Source organism: Aedes albopictus, chromosome 2, assembly GCF_035046485.1.
Source record: "Aedes albopictus strain Foshan chromosome 2, AalbF5, whole genome shotgun sequence".
In the NCBI taxonomy this organism is placed as follows: Eukaryota; Metazoa; Arthropoda; class Insecta; order Diptera; family Culicidae; genus Aedes; species Aedes albopictus.
This window is the reverse complement of record NC_085137.1, coordinates 5,182,317-5,196,975: the sequence shown is the minus strand read 5'-3', so window position 1 is coordinate 5,196,975 and position 14,659 is coordinate 5,182,317.

Genomic DNA, 14,659 nt, shown 5'->3' with positions numbered 1-14,659 from the left:
CAACCGCCTCGATTTCATCACCGTCGATATGAATTCGGGTTGCCACCATGTACTTTGTCTTCGACACATTAATGACTAATCCGATTCGCTTGGCTTCACTCTTTAGTCGGATGTACGTTTCCGCCATCGTCTCAAATTTACGAGCAATAATATCAATATCATCGGCGAAACCAAGCAGCTGAACGGACTTCGTGAAAATCGTTCCACTCGTGTTTATCCCCGCTCTTCTTATTACACCCTCCAAAGCAATGTTGAACAGCAAGCACAAAAGACCATCACCTTGCCGTAACCCTCTGCGAGATTCGAAGGGACTCGAGAGTGTCCCTCATACTCGAACTACGCAAATCACTCGATCCATCGTCGCCTTGATCAACCGTATCAGTTTATCCGGGAATCCGTATTCGTGCATAATCTGCCATAGCTGTTCTCGATCGATTGTATCATACGCCGATTTGAAATCGATGAACAAGTGATGTGTGGGCACGTGGTATTCGCGGCATTTCTGCAACACCTGGCGGATGGCGAACATCTGGTCCGTTGTAGCGCGTTCACCCATAAATCCAGCCTGATATTGCCCCACGAACTCTCTTGCAATCGGTGATAGACGGCGGCATAAGATTTGAGAGAGTATCTTGTAGGCAGCGCTCAGTAGTGTGATCGCGCGGTAGTTCCCGCAATCCAACTTGTCGCCCTTTTTGTAGATGGGACACACGATACCTTCCATCCATTCCTCCGGTAATACTTCCTCCTCCCAAATCTTGGTAATGACCCAGTGTAGTGCTCTCACTAGTGCTTCTCCACCATATTTTAGAAGCTCGCTTGGTAGTTGATTATTACCGCTCTCATCTTAAAATTTGGTCGACCCAACTTTCAGCGACTCTGCCGTAAGTTTATATTAATTTTTTAGAAAATTTGGCAAATTTGGGTTAAGTTTACATACAAAATTTTTTGAAAAAGTTTCTTTTAAATCATGTTCAAAGTTTCTTTGACTTATTATCTTTTGAATGAAACCTAGGGTTTTGAAATCGGACGCAAATTGGCGGAGATATGGGCCTAAAAAAATGACATGTTTTTGAGGGGGTGACCCCAAACTTTTGAACGGGAGTGTACGTTCTAGAACTCCAGCTTGAATGCCCTGTCAACCATGTTTGACAGGTGAGGTATGTTTGGTATGTTGCGGTAAGTATATTCCAGGTTTTCGGCCGATTGTTGCTCCACTGGTGTTGTGGGCTTTTCATTTATACGGTTGGTTATTCGGTGTCGAAGCGACTGGGGGTAACCTTTCATCAATGATGTGGGCTACCACTCGCGATCGGAATTTGATACCATTGTTTTGTGACTTTTTGATCGCTATGTCTGAATAACAGCATAACGAGGAAAGGTAGCTTGTTATCCACTTCCAACTCGTGGGTGAATTGGATGTGGGGGTAGCTGTTGAAGGTATCGAGGACGTGTTGGAGTTGGTCCAACGGGATCGCTGTGATCAAGTCATCTACGAATTTCTTGATGAATGGTAACGGAATGTTTAGCATACGAGTCACAGTATCGAGCAAGGTCTTCATAACCCATATCCAAATTTGTGGGAAGGACGCTACAACAGTCATTGATAAGCTCATATAACATAAAAGACTCCTACAGTTTCTGTGACTTCATAAACAGCATAAGACAACCCCCAAACCGTGTACTGATATCTCTCTATGTGAAAGCTCTGTTCACTTCGATACCCAAGTCCCTAGTGATCAGTGGCATAATCATGCGGTGGAACGAAATCAGCCCGCATACCAACATCTGGCTGGATTTGTTCCTTGAAACAACTGAGTTCTCCATTGACTCAGGTTATTTCAAGCATAGGTATGGTCAACATTACGCCCAAATCTTTGCTACGGCCATGGGTAACCCCCTGTCATCCCATGTAGCCGATTGGGTTATGGAGACCTGGCTCGATACTGTGACTCAAATGCTAAACATTTCGTTACCATCCATCAAGAAATTCGTAGATGACTTGATCACAGCGATCCCGTTAGACCAACTCCAACACGTCCTGAAGAATCTCCGGAAAACAATCTGAATTAAGCCCTGAAGATGGGTCAGAATAAATCCTAAGCAATCCCTAAAGGAATTACTGGATGATCTTCTAACGAAACTCCCAGAAGTACTTGGAGAAGAATCTCTTGAAAACTTTCGGAGGAATTACTGAAAAATGCCTGAGTGGCGGCCCTGAATACAGTGACCCCACAATTTATGAATCGGCAAAAACGACCACAGTTTATGGATCACTCCATTTGATCAACATGGTGATTCATAAATAGTGTACAAAAAATAAGGTGATTCATCGGTGTGGGGTTTTCTGGAGCAATTTCTGAAGGAATCTCAGGAGAAATTCCAACAATTATTTAAAAAAATAGTGCATAGAAAAAAATCCGAATTTCTAAAGAAAAATCCTAGAGGAATTTATAAAAGAATTTTTAAATCTTTATGAAAAAAAAAATTGAGAAAAATTCATGAAAAAATTCCATAGAAAATTCTGATACTTTTCGTGGAAGAATTTCTTCAAAACTCTTTAAGTAATACATGAAGGAATTCATACACAAACTTCTAAAAATAGCAATCCTTGAATAAATTTTCTATAGAATCTCAGGAGGAATTTCTGGAAAAATCCCCTCAAGTTAAATTTGTTGAGAAATTGCTTGAGATATTCCTGAACCAGACACAAGAAAAACTCCTGGAAGAATTCATGAAAGAATCTCAGGATAAATACCTCGAGAAGTTGTCAAGACATACATAGACAGGAAGGGGCATATGGAGGAATCGTTGTAGGAATTCTTGCTGATATGACTCTAGTAAATCGTTCAAAAATCTTTTTTCTATAAAAATTCTGGAAAATTTTAATAAATCCTGAAAGCATCCCTTAAGGAATTTCAGACAGATTCCCTGGAGGTAATTGTAGAGAAAATTCTAAAGATGTGCATGGGAAGGAATACATCATAAAACAGTTTATGAAGGAACCTTAAAAAGAGTTCTTTCTGAAAACATAAAAGAAATTCCTGCAAAAATGTCGCAAAATGTACAGAAAAATTTGGTGGAGGGGTTTCCTGAATTCTCATAAGGCGCAATATTGAAGTCATTTCCAAGAGGGCGCCCCAGTATAGGGGGCGCCTGAAATTTGGATAACTCGCGTAATCATCAGCTATGATTTTATCAGCAAAAGGTTATTGCGACCATAATAAATTGCAAATACTTCATAGAAAATCAAAAAGCGCTCCCTAAAGAATGAACATAGCCAGAAGTGTCTACTGGAGTCGCTTCAGAAACGCAGCTGGGATTCCTCTAGAAATTGTTGATAGGAATTCTCATTGAATTTTTGTTGAGATTTCAACTCATTTCAAGAGCCGTTACAGATGGAAAGTCCCAGCTGATAATGCTTGAGCCATCCTGGCAAAAATTCACGGAGAAGTTCTAGAAGGAATCCAAGTAGGAATTTCTGGGGATCCTTGGGAATACCCCTGAAGAAATGACAAGAAGAATTTTTAGAGATACTCTGGAGAAATCTTTAAAGAAATCACAGCAGAAATTCATCTAAGAAATCCAAGAAATATTCCTAAAGAATTTCTTGAAGAAATGTCTGTTGGAACTCCAACAGGAATTCCTGAAAAGACCACAGCAGGCATTCCTGTTCCTCTGAAGATTTTTGTTAATTGCACCAGAAATACCTGCTGATATTTATCCATAAATTTTCCTCATGAATTCTAAAGTGGTTTCTTCGTATATAGATTCCCCAGGTAATTATTTGGGAATGTTTATACGCATTTTTCCAAGAACATCCCCAGGGATTCCTATAGAAATACCTATTCGGGTTCATACAAATTCCTCCAATGTTTCTCTAGGAGTTTTTCCTGGATTCCTACAGGATATTCTTCACGGGTTCTTTCAAACACTCCTCTAGTAATGCCTTTGAGAATTTCTGGGATCCCTCTTGTAATTATTAACCTTAGCATCACGTTGAGAACAGATCGCTTGTGTAGTATATGGTTTGGGTCAAAAATGACCCTAATGCCAAAGGAGGGTTAATGAGATTCCTCGAGCAATTCACCATAGTCATAATATGATACTTGTCTATACATCTTAGAGATTTCCTGGTTCATCTAAACTATTCTGAATTTGTGAAATACGGTTTATGGTCTATCAAAAGAAGTACACAAATACCGGAATTTGCTCATTTGTTTCATGCATGTATTGCAAGCCTTATAAGGTTAATATATAAAAATGCAGTGGGAATGTCCGATTAGGGTCGTCTTTGTTTTGTTCTGTTAGTTTTCACCCAAGGAAGGTTTATGAGGCAACAAAATACGTGGAAAAATTGAGAGTTTTTGAAAATCGATTTTTATAGGTTCTGAAAGAGGATTAGAACTTGAAATGTAAAAAAACGCAGAAAGCAAGACAAAGTTTACCGGGACAGCTAGTATGATTATAAAACCTTCATTTCTACAGGGCTGTTTGCAGATCAGAAGGAATTTCTCAGCCTATCTTGATGCATGAGAAATTCCTTGCCTGAATATCTCTTGAAACAGTTTTTTCTTCGATCGCATTACGCAGTTGCGAATATATGACAATTCAAATGGCAGTCACCGTAGAAAGTTTCTGCCAGGAATCGGTTAAGAAATTTCTTAAGCAATTCCTTTTGAACTCGAAACTGAGAATACACTCGTAACAATGCACTCAAACTTAGTTGAGTGTTCATAAGTAGATATACAGGATCATTTCAAGCATATGTCATATGAGGGGCCCAGATGCAACCCCTTCGCCAAGCGACCTTGTCGATTTTGCGCTAGGCTTTAAAAAAAATCAAATTACAAGCTTTTCGAAACTTCTTTGAGATTACTATAATTAAAAAAATACAAAAAATCTTGGAAAACCTCTCGCACATTCACACCGATCGGAAATATAGTGCTTATAGGCTGCAAGTTCATTGCAAAATCTGCTTTAAACTGGCACAAACGTACACTCCACAGTCCACACAATCATATTTACTTTTTTTAAATCAATGATTGAATACCTAATTACAATTTTTCGAGTGGCCATCGGCCAAATTGTTTCTAAAAAGATGACAGCAGCACGACCTAAACACAACACGCAAATTTTGTTGCGTCCTTCCTCGCGCGTGGCACACTTCGATGTTCTGCCCTTTGCTACTAATCCCCTTATATCTATAAAAACTATTCTAGTTCATCCAAACTAACGAGCCTGGATAAAACAAAGAGGAGAAACGTCAAAATTGGAACAGTCGATCTAGTGTCATCCTCATAGTTCTAATCGAGCAGGAGACCTGTCAAAACGACAAGGATTATCCACTTTGGTATACTCGAGACACTTTAATCCAAACCATACTGAAGTACAGATATACGGTGTGCATTTGTTAGTTTTTAAAAGGGCTGAAACTCGCTTTTGACCCCGGGAGGGTCTTGACGCTCCAGTAGGGAATGTAGCTAAACCCCAAGCAGCTGGTCCGAGCCGCGACCGCTTCCGGGGTGGGCACAGAAGGCCTCTTATGCTACCGGGTCCAAGGGTGTTGTAAGTGAGGGAGAGATTTCGGATGATGGTGGTCCTAACCAAACAACAAAGAAATAGTTACTTACATATCTATTAGCTTATGATAAATGACGGACATCGTGGGTGGAAGGCTTCTTCAAAGCAAAATCCTCTTTGTGATTCCTTCAAAGAGGGGGGGTGGGGTGCTGTTTGCTTACACTACAAGCACGGCCTCGTGGATGGACGCCAGGTCGGGAAATGAAGGAGTTGGCTACCGGTGTTAAATCACTAACTTGATGTGTGCATCCCCAAAAGGGGGCGGTGGTGTTGGCATGTGATTGTCACTAACATACGGTTTTGTTGATGGTCGAGTAGTTATGGAATGGATCACTGTGGTTGCTGGGATTCCGCCTGAGATCGTTTTGTCGTTGATCCCATTATTGGCTCCGGAAAGTCGATCATGGACCGATCGATCCTACCGCCGCACCGATCGATCGCACGAAGACACGAAAGATCGGGGGGATTGGGCGATCCATTGTCAACTCTCTATTGTTACGTTTTTACGATTACGTTTTTTCCTTTTCTCCTCATTCGGCGTTTTGGTATATCCGATGTTTGGACCGCAGCTAGTGAAGAGCAACTTACACCACCCCATGTGTTTTAATTTTGCCAATCGTTATGTCAACTAACCCATTCAAATTGGACGTTGATTTTGATTATTATGTTCCAACGACCCACATCATATGTTCATTGATCTAAGAGTTACCGTGTGGTAACAGGAAGAATAAGTAAGAAAAACCTTCCCTCGGTATTTTCTAGCTATCCAACACATGCCCGCAAAAACTTTTATGATCATCGGATAGTGAAAACTTACCTCTTCATGAAAATGTTATAGGCATGCGTTGAATAACTAGAGGTGGTAACGATATGTAACTAAATTTGGGTTTCAAGTCCCATGCCAATTTGAAGAAATTTTTTTTTATTATTCTTACTTGTCAAGCTCATACATTTATTTTTTAAATAAACGTCAACCAACAGTACTGACATAAACGAACACTGTCAATCAACTTGGGCCACCCTGTACTTATGTTTGTACCGCTTTATCGCGTACACCTGTCATCAACAGTCATAAAGTCCAACCACAACCTGTCAAGTGAAATCAATTTTTAATCGGTTAGTCTCACCGCCTCCCAAAGTGGACAATAGGGCACTGCACGAAATTCTCTCCTTCTCTTTCACTCTTACAGAAATTTTGTAAACAACAAGGCCAAGAAACGTCAAAACCCCATACAAAATCAAAACAATGCAGTGCCCTATTGGTGTGTGTGTGTGTGTACTTACCAAGCTAGGTTTATTCCTGACGGTTAGGAAATACCACAATTGGCGTTCAGAAGTTTGTGCATACACCCTTTGCATAGAATAAATGATTTGTTTATAACAAAAGTAATTGGTTTTTGCGGTACGTTTCCGTAATATACTGTCTGATTTTTGTGGTCTAAAATTCGTTTCTTTTTGAATATTCGTTCGCGTGGGAAATCGAGTGCGCCTTTAAGTTAATCGAAACGACACAACTCTGATATCCCTCAGAAGCAAAGGGGTGTTGAATTAAATTAACCAATTATATATCGATTATCCAATTAAACTAAGCAACGTTCATATTTCATTGCAGGCACCGCCGTTGAGCTCAGCATGCCGTACGCTTCGTAAAGCAACATGCATCAAGTGAACATAACCTTACAAGGGCTTCAACTACTAAGCGTAAGTGTTTTCTCATCGTCGTTCAAGATTCAAAGAAGTCGTCCGTCGAATCGCATTCCATGGGAACTGTTCGAATTGGCCTTGCACTTCCCCTGGCAAAAAAAGGTTTTATCTGTTATCTCGATTGTAGTGGCGCCTTACAACACCACACTGGGTTGTCTCAATGCTTAGATCTCTGAAAATGAATAATGTGAAATGCAGTCAAAACTGGCGTTGACTGTTCTTGACAATAAACCAATCAATTTCCCACTGTGGTACGAACGCAGTTGCAACGGCAAATATCGACGGCGGTGAAACTCGTTCCAATTTTCAGGAACTGAATGGCAGCTAATTGAAACAAATTAAGTCGAATTAAGCAAATTTATATCCGCATGCGGTTTGATCGGTTTCCTCCCGTAGCGGTTCGTATGGCTCGATGGCATTTTATTTATTACGCGGACGCCATATGGTAGTTTGACTTCGATATTGTTGAAAATTCAGCTCAGCCTTCCTTCATCGGACACTCATAATTGGTCGGATAATTGTCATCGAAGCAGGGGTCACTTGTTTCGAAGTATTTTGTTTTATTGCACCATATCTGAAAGGGGTACTTACCATGCGTATTCTGCGAGCAATTAACTGCATGAAAGTTATGATCGATTATTATTCTGAGTCAATGAATGGTGGCTCACGATGCCAATAAAATTTGAAGCTGTGCCGAAACAGAGCCACTTTAAATTTGAAAAAAAAAAACAAATCAATTGGATGATTGAATAATCATCGTTTCAATTTACTTTTTTTGACATCTACAATACATTACAATATTGTGTTCGTAAATGTTTGGCAATTCGTAAGAAAAGTACATAAGGCAACGGTACCCATTTTCAAATTATATAAAACATAGCAATCAACATACGCATCTATTTTTTTTTTTTTTCGAATGAGTATAATCAGTTTCGTACCTTTTAATTCCGCCCTATGTTGCTTATCCTTTGACAGATACGCGTATTTCGACTACCACTTGTAATATTCCTCAGTGTCAGTTATCCACTGACACTGTGGATAACTGACACTTAGGAGGATTACAAGTGGTAGTCGAAATACGCGTATCTGTCAAAGGATAAGCAACATAGGGCGGAATTAAAAGGTACGAAACTGATTACACTCATTCGAAGAGGGTATTCTGCTTAGAGGGTTCAAAAAGTCGGTACAAGATCATACGTATCAATAGTGCATCAAATGTTCAACTTACGGGCGATCCAGGACAAATTTTTGGAAAACAACTTTAAGACAGAACTTGACCGGAACTTTCAAGTTCCTTGAAGTTCATTTCAGTAGCTTGGGCTTTCATCATATGATGGTTACGTCAGGGAGGGCCTACAATAAAGCATATTTAGCTTTTTTTTATTTAATCAAACTGTTCTTTTCGGAAAAAGTGTTGATGCTTCCAAATCATCGTGCTTATAATTGATAATTGACTTATAACAGTGCATAATTCACTAAAAACGGGATAATACAATTCTATGACATTTTTATTCATAGTTATACTTGAGTCTACATGTAGGGTTACATCCATTGTGGATTTGTTTGGAGGAAAAGGGGTGTACGTCAAAGTTTTTTTTTTTAAAAGACACGGACACGTTCAATGCTTCCAGTGAGCTTTTCGCTCTTTGAAGGAAGCACGACACTAGACAACGGACTAGCATGCAACGTCCAGTGGCACAGCCGAAAACTTTTCCTGACAGCTGCAGCGGGAATCGAACCCGCGCTCCTCAGCACGATGCGACTAAGAGCTTGGTGACCCTAGCCACACGACCACGGAGCCGCACAACAACAACGAATATAACGAATATTGTTTTTCATCTCCGACGTTTCTTATCCCATAATCAGGTTTTGGTCACTTACATCCCATTGCTTTAAACCCCCTTAACTAAAAGCAATTATAGTCGTAAGTTATTCTATACGGAAGCAAATAGAGCTTTGCTCAATCGTTTGATTGAAAATGTTTGAAAGATTTGGAATAAAATGTGGCAGCACTACATTTTCGTCTATTAGTTATGATGCAAATGTAAAAAATGATAGAGAAAAGCATCAAATTCAGACACATCCCAAAGTGTTCCATTGCTCATCACATGATGAAGCAATACTTCATCAAAATTAATAGGCTTTGAAAGATTCCAGAAAACAAATTGTTGAACCGACTCTTTTAACGGATATCTTTAAAGCAAACCACTGATGGCTGTTCAATCTGCTGCAAAGCTGTACATGTTTTTATTAGACAAGATGATGACTTTAAATATACAGAGTAACACTAACAAATTCGGTAACTACATAGCACCTCAGCATCTTCACTAATATCACATTATAATAAGAGTATTATACACTGGAACCTCTTTTTATGCACATGGTGCATAAATTAAAAAAAGCTTTAGAGGCAATACAAGGGAACTCAGGAGCCTTCAAAGGGCGTTGCAAGAGGTTTGAGGGGCGTTTTAAGGTATTTCAGAGTCTGCTCTGAAGCTTCCTGAAATGCCTCAACAATCCCCCTTAAACCCCCTAGGAACCCATGCAACACACCTGAGAAGCTCCTAACCCCCGAAAACTCCACCGTAACGCTTCCTTAACGCCTCTTAATTCCGCAGAAAATGCTCTGAAAAGCACACTGGAGTAACAGGGTTCATTTCCTGGCCAAAAAGTTTTAACACGTTTTTATGGTGTATTATGTAGGTACTAGCGATAAAATTTTGAATTTTGATATTTAGGATGCATTTTGGATTATAAATAGCCATATTAATCCACGTTAAGGCCAGAAGTGATTTCTTATAACTTCGGTAAGAGCAACGTATGTTTTCACCCCCAAAAATCCCTTGAATCGTCATTTTTTTTATTGTTTTGAGTACAGAGAACTCAAAAATAATTATATTTCCATAAAATTCATTGTTTGGATCACTCGTTCTGGGAGAATCACTTCCCAGAATTGTGAGTGAAATTCATTTTTTTTTTCATCAGTGAAGACAACGTGTTTATGTCTTCAGCAAAGTTGTAAGGAATATCATTATTAGAAAACTTGTTGAACAATTGTTCTATCTGCTAGATTTTAAGAGATACGAGAAATTATTTGCGAACGATCCCTTAAAATCAGTTCATATGTTGTACCGTTTCCCAGATATTTTTGTGATTCCCAATTCATTTTGGGCTAAGTTCAATAGTGCCCCGAAAAACACTTCAAAACTCAAAAATTATTAATGAATGAAATATTAGGAGTATGAACATGGTGAGAGAAGCCGTGTGAAATATATCAGTTCGAATTTTTATTTTAAAACATGGAATTTTACCATAATATACACATAAAAGTAAGTTTGTGGAGTACTGAGTGAAATACTCAATAAGTTTAGCTATAAAACATTATGTGTAAGAGAATATATTCTTTACGGTGCATCAACATAATATTACATGCTTCGCATAGTGAGCTCTTTGTTCGAGTTGTTTTAATTTTTTTATGCAATTCAGTATCATAATTTCCATTTTATATAACTCATTTTGGTATCATAATGGCCATTTTTTCCGAACTGGTTCATTATGCAACTGAAATGAGTTGCATAATGAAAAAAAGTTATATAATGTTCATAATGCAACTCATTTGAGTTGCATTATGAACATTATGCAACTCAAATGGGTTGCATTATGAAAAAATCATTGCATAAAATTTTGTATGGAACTCGTTGCAAAACTCGGCAAGCCTCGTTGGATAAATGTACGACTCGTACTGAAAAAATCAACTTTTTGCAACTCGTTACATAAATAACTATTAAACAAATTTTGAACACAACAGTTTTAGCTAAATAATATGCTAGTGCATTGCATACATTTAGGCGTTTAACGGTGTTTGGAGATTTCTGTTCAAATTTACAAAATCGATATCATTTGACACATTTCGTTAAGAGATACAAGACCAGATTTGTATTCTACTTACCGAGAATAAGTGGCCATCCATTAAAAAATAGTCGAAACGAAGTTGTTATATCAAAATTGAACATAAATTGTAACTAAAAACTAGTCAAAAAAGTGAAATTTTCAAAATGATCTATTTTTTCGTCTGGTACTTTCTGGTACCCGTTCTCTTGCGATTCGCAAAGGATATGTTTTATATTTTATTGTAATTGTATCCAGATCGCGGAATGCTGCAGAATCTGAAAACTTTTTGAATGCTGAAAATGATTAAAAATTTACAAAAATCATGGTTTTGAAAAGTCTTTTGTTTAAATGATACACCTTAATCACGAGAACTGGTTAACATACTCAATTATCTTTTTTAATCTGTCGATATTGTGATAATTGAAGTAGGGTATTGTATCATTTGGGCAGGTGTACCTATTTTGAGCACTTGTCGCTATAACTAAGTCAATTTCAAACCGATTGATTTGAATTTTTGTACAGAGTTAGATACTGTACGGGCCAAAATCTGGACAAAATTTCAAATCAATCGGTTTGAAATTGACTCAGTTATAACAGCAAGTGCCCAAAATAGGTACACCTGCCCAAATGGTACAAGACCCTACCTCCGATGAGTTATGATACAAACGAAAAAAAAAACAGTGGAGAAAATCATCGAATGCCTGGATCATTCTTAAAAAAATGTGCATCCCAAAGTGTTTTATTGATTGCCACATGATGAAGCAATACTTCGTCTATCTTCAAAAAATATAAGGCTTTGGAAAATCCCAAAAAAGTGGTTGACTTATGGCCAGGAATTTGGTCCATTTACGCCTATGTGAAACGTTCTGAAATGCCTTCAAAATCCCCCTTAAACCCCCTCGGACCCCATGTAACGCATCTGAGAAGCTCCGAACACACCGAAAACTCTTCCGTAACGCTTCAGTAACGCCTCTGAATTACGCAGAAAATGGTCTGACACATCCTGAAATGCCTCAAAAAATCCTCCCAAACCAAAACCCCTAAAAACGCCTCTGAAACCAGCCTAAAATGCTCTGAGACTTCCTGAAATGACTCCGAAACCTCCTTAAGATCCACTCGGACCCCATGTAACGCACATTAGACCTTCGGAAACACCCAAAAACGAACCTGTAACCTTCCTTTGCTCTCCTCTGTAAACACCCCTTGGCCGCCGTTGCAATAGTTCCCGTCATTATTAAATATTCTTATGCATAATCAGGCCCGGATTTAAGGGGGGGCAATGGGGGCAAGTGCCCCGGGCCCCCCGATTGAGGGGGCCCCCCAAGAATCCAGAAGCACTATATATATTTTGTTCAACGAACTTATATAAAACACAGTTGTCCTAGAGTAGTGGTTATTGGGTTACCAAAAGTATCGAGATTACTTCATAATCTGAAATTTGACTTGACAATGAATCGAAATCCTAAACTTCATGATTTTTGGTGGTGATTTACAGTTTTTGTGGGATATTTTCTTCTATATGAGCTGCCATTCTAAAAGCATAAAACTGTTTTGTCAATTTATTGATAAATGCAAAACAATTGAAATTAAAAAAAAAAAAAAGCGACAACTAAACGATTCAATTGTTTCTCCAGAGAGGTAAACAATATTCATCAATTGGATAAAAAGAAGTTTCTTGTTTATTTTGGTGTACACGAGTTTCTCTAAAACCTCTTGAAAGTTTGTATTGAGTTCTGTAGTAAAAGTTAAAAACGTTTCTTAACAAAACCAAAGATATTTTTTTCAGAGTAAATTAAACGATGTTTGTGTATCAATAGTAATGTCATTTCATTGATAGTTTAACAATTCAATCACTTATTTGAAAATGATTGTGCATGCTTCTGTTGATTATACGATTATATTTTGAAAACACGTACTCAATACCCATCTGCCTCAGTTCGTTGAGGACAGATGTTTTTATGGGAAAGATATGATAATTATTCCAGGAGATGTTTAGGAAATTGGGATCAATTTTGGAAACCTAGCTTCCTAAAACACCTCGGAGCAGTAGTTTTACATATCTATATTTTGGGTTTCACCGACGTTCTCGTAAATTTATTGCTACAGTTGCCCCCTAAAGACCTTACTTTTTTCAGTCTTGCAGTACTCGTAAAATATTGCGATCGCAAAAAAAACAGTAAAAATCTAAAAAAAATACGAATTACACAACATTGACAAAAAATTAATATAAGATTTACATCTTTAAAATCTTGCTTTTAGGGGGCTTACTCCAATAAGTTTGTCCCGGGCCCCCCGAAGCCTAAATCCGGCACTGTGCACAATATTGGTTCTGAGTAGCTTTCCCTCTTTTTATGCAGGGCATAAAAAATGGTGCACAAATTAAAAGTGCATAAAAATAACATGCATAAAAAGAGGTTTTAGTGTAATCAGAAAGGCTTTGTCGTATATGTGTGGTACATATTTAGGGGTGCTCAATAAAGGCAAATGACCCAGAACCGTTTGCAAGTTGCGGGACATAACCTAAAAGATTTCACCCGGCGCACATACAGGGGATACTCAAAATAACTGGGACATGTAAAATTTTCGCTTTTCAAAAAAATGTTCAACTCGTTGTAACTTTTCGAAACGGGCATCAAATATTCTCAAATTTTTACTGTAAGTTCATAAACTAGTTGTGTATCAGTGGTCAAAATTTGGAAAAGATCGGGCCATTCTGCACGAAGTTATAAAGATTCTAAAAAAAGGTATAATTATCCTATAGCCAACTTTGAGCTGTTATATCTCTGGGTTCAATGAACCGAATGCAATGAAATTTTGATCTAATATAATGAACTTTGAAAAACAGTTGACTTAATTTGAAATTATTAATTAGAAAAAAAGTTATGGCGATTTCATTTATTCCATGTTTTGCCAGTAAATTTATCTATTTTTCAAATGCATCCCTTTACTTTTTCAATTGATTGCCGGCAATTTTGTTGCTTTTCTTTGAAACATAAATATATTCAACTCAATTAGAGGGAATTTAAATGAACTATAATTACTATCTCCAATTTTAAATCGATGATGATGTTTTGAATGAATTGGTGTTATATTAGAAAAATAATCTAATCGTAATAATTTTCTTTCGTGTAAAGAATTTTAAGCTTAGTCAAATGTTTTTAATAGCTCATTATATAAGTCATAAATGATCAAAATTGCATTGCATTCGGTTCAGTGAATCCGGAGATATAACAGCTCAAAGTTGGCTATCGGATAATTATGCCTTTTTCTAGGACCTTTATAACTTCGTGTAGAATGGCCCGTTTTTTTCCAAATTTTGACCACTGATACACAACTAGTTGATGAACTTACAGTAAAAATTTGAGAATATAAGATGCTCTTTTCAAAAAGTTACAGCAAGTTGAACATTTTTTTTGAAAAGTGAAAATTTTACCTGTCCCAGTTATTTTGAGTATCCCCTGTAGATGTAAATAAACCTGTT